The 2,500-nt window shown below is 48.0% G+C and overlaps 1 non-coding gene across 1 annotated transcript in view; it reads right to left on the reverse strand.

Annotated features, from left to right (window-relative positions):
- The window catches only part of LOC137271379 (small subunit ribosomal RNA), a 1,859-nt gene extending 1,476 nt beyond the window's left edge, over positions 1–383 (reverse strand). The window contains exon 1 of the ribosomal RNA XR_010955915.1: positions 1–383. This exon is cut by the window's left edge and continues 1,476 nt beyond it. This is a non-coding gene — a ribosomal RNA (small subunit ribosomal RNA).
- Between the last annotated feature and the right edge of the window lie 2,117 nt (positions 384–2,500).

Here is a 2,500-nt window from a genome sequence, read left to right on the forward strand (position 1 = left end):
CTGATTCCCCGTTACCCGTTATCACCATGGTAAGCATAGCACTTACCATCGACAGTCTGATAGGGCAGACACTTGATAGATGCGTCGCCGGCTCGAGGCCGTGCGATCCGCTAGAGTTATCCAGAGTCACCAAAGAGACGAGCCTTGCGGCTCGGCTGGCTTCGAACTGATAAACGCGCTCTTCCCCTCAGAAAGGGTCGGAGCTTTAGTGCATGTATTAGCTCTAGAATTACCACAGTTATCCAAGTAGGATTGTATCATCTAAGGAACCATAACTGATCTAATGAGCCATTCGCAGTTTCACTGTGCTAGAGTTTGTACTTAGACATGCATGGCTTAATCTTTGAGACAAGCATATGATTACTGGCAGGATCAACCAGATAGGCCCGAGTCTTCGCAGACAAGAGACCGGGACGTCCGAACCGCCGGCGAGGAGAACTCCGGAACACACGAGCGAGTCCCGTAAAAAGCTCAACCCGACCGAGGCGGCCAGCCGTCCCTGCCACAATCCCCTCCACCGAGAGCGTTCTCGGGGCGGAAAAGCGACAGATTCTCACAAAGCCCGACCCGAAACGATAGAGCGGGGTGACGCCACGGGCTACTTTGACGTCGGCGGTTTGATTCTCGTACCGAGCGCAGACGAACCCCGGATGCCGGGGTCTGCCTTCCTCACGACAATCAGATTGCTTATACAAGCAGTTGGTAGCAAAGACGAGCGAGTGTGCGACCCGATCGCCTAGCTGCAACTTCGACAGTTGCATTCTCAACCTCTCTCAGTCTACCACGAGCCGTTTTCTGACTCCCTGCGACGAGGACGTCCCTTCCTAACGATAAGGCAGGGCCACCCCGGGAAACGAGAGCGACGTGTGCCGACCGTTCCCTTTCGTCATGGGAGCACTGGTCGCCAGTAAGCGAAGGGGGTCTTGCGAACGTTGCTGCGTGTCAGATGATTTGCCACGGAGACGAGGATCGAGACCCACCGTACTACCGAGGAGCAGCGCACGATACACGGAGAGTCAAGGGCGAGGCACCTGCAACTGAACCGAGATCACGCGCAAATATCTAACCACACGAGCAGCGTTCATGCGTCGTAGTATCCCCGAGGAGAAACCCGCCCGCATTCCGGATTACCGACACCCGGCGCACCGCGCCAGTCCCACCGAGAGCTGCCGTACAACACGAGCCGTTGCACTGCAGGCGGGACTGGCCTCCTTCACAATATCTGCCAACCCCGCCAATACGTTGGATAGTTAGCCTGTCACGCGGCCGACCCTCGCGTTCTAAAAAGTTAATATTTCTAAACCTATTCGGCCGATTCTCACGAAATTTTGCATGTATCTTCGTTATACTTTGTATTTTCCTCAGATATAATCAGCTTTGCGATAGACCCATTACATCTGGAGTTATGGCTTGGAAAAGAGGAAAAACCGTCTTTTTTCACACGAAACGAGACAATAAAAACGTTATATTTCCTACGGTATGGGACCGAACCCAATCAAACCTCACACACGGGTGCATCTCGTCTGTGTACCACTTTTGACAACCATTTACCATCATTTTGATACTCCTCTATGAAGCAGTACTCCATCTTTCAATAAAAATTATTCACTCCCAAGGCATCACACACATTAATACGACACATATGTGTAAATATGCAACCGATACGTGATATACCCTCCAGTTACACATACAACCTGCATTACTGCAGCTCTTCCAACATACATCTCACATGAAAACACCATCAGAGGGTCCACAGCAACCCGTACATGTATCCTCCTATCAAGGATTTTCGGTCTCTGGCCACATTCTGGAGTAGTAATACTGTTTGGGCGATGAACACTGGTGACAAGTACATAAATGCCAGTACCGACTGTTCGGCTGTACAAGTAACAGTCAAGAATACACATGATAAATGTTTCTGACAGTTAAAAATACCGCTCCTTCACACAATAATATAAACATAAGAGCACGCATTCGCCTTCTTATGTCTACATCGTATCACACATAGATACATGAAATCTTTTCATATGTGACCTGTCTAGAGTTAGTATCGGGTATCTTATTCAAAAGGCTTACATGAAACATCCAGCCTGATGTGGTCATATAGTCCGAAAGAGTTTCTTGTGGTAACAATTACACTGAGCTGAAATCACTTTAACCAGAGTTCACTGTACGTTTATAGGCCCCCTAAGCAGTCCATTAAGCACATAACTTCAATGGTTGTGTGCAAAGCAGCGAACGAGAGGTTAAAAACATATAAAACAGCAACAAAATACATCTTGAGTAAACAATGCAAACTTTCACCTCTTAAAAGGTACGACAAATTCAACATACACATTTCCCAAATAAGCAATGAACTACATCAAATATATTTTCTCGTAGCTCGTTTCGGCATAGCAGCAACATAAATAGAAAAAATAACTCACATCTGTCTTCTGCCACATCCCAACGTGTTCCTCCCAATATGGAGGCATTGTGACCGACAAGATCCATGTGCTTC

The sequence above is a fragment of the Haliotis asinina genome, unplaced genomic scaffold (genome assembly GCF_037392515.1).
Source record: "Haliotis asinina isolate JCU_RB_2024 unplaced genomic scaffold, JCU_Hal_asi_v2 scaffold_129, whole genome shotgun sequence".
Classification (NCBI taxonomy): domain Eukaryota; kingdom Metazoa; phylum Mollusca; class Gastropoda; order Lepetellida; family Haliotidae; genus Haliotis; species Haliotis asinina.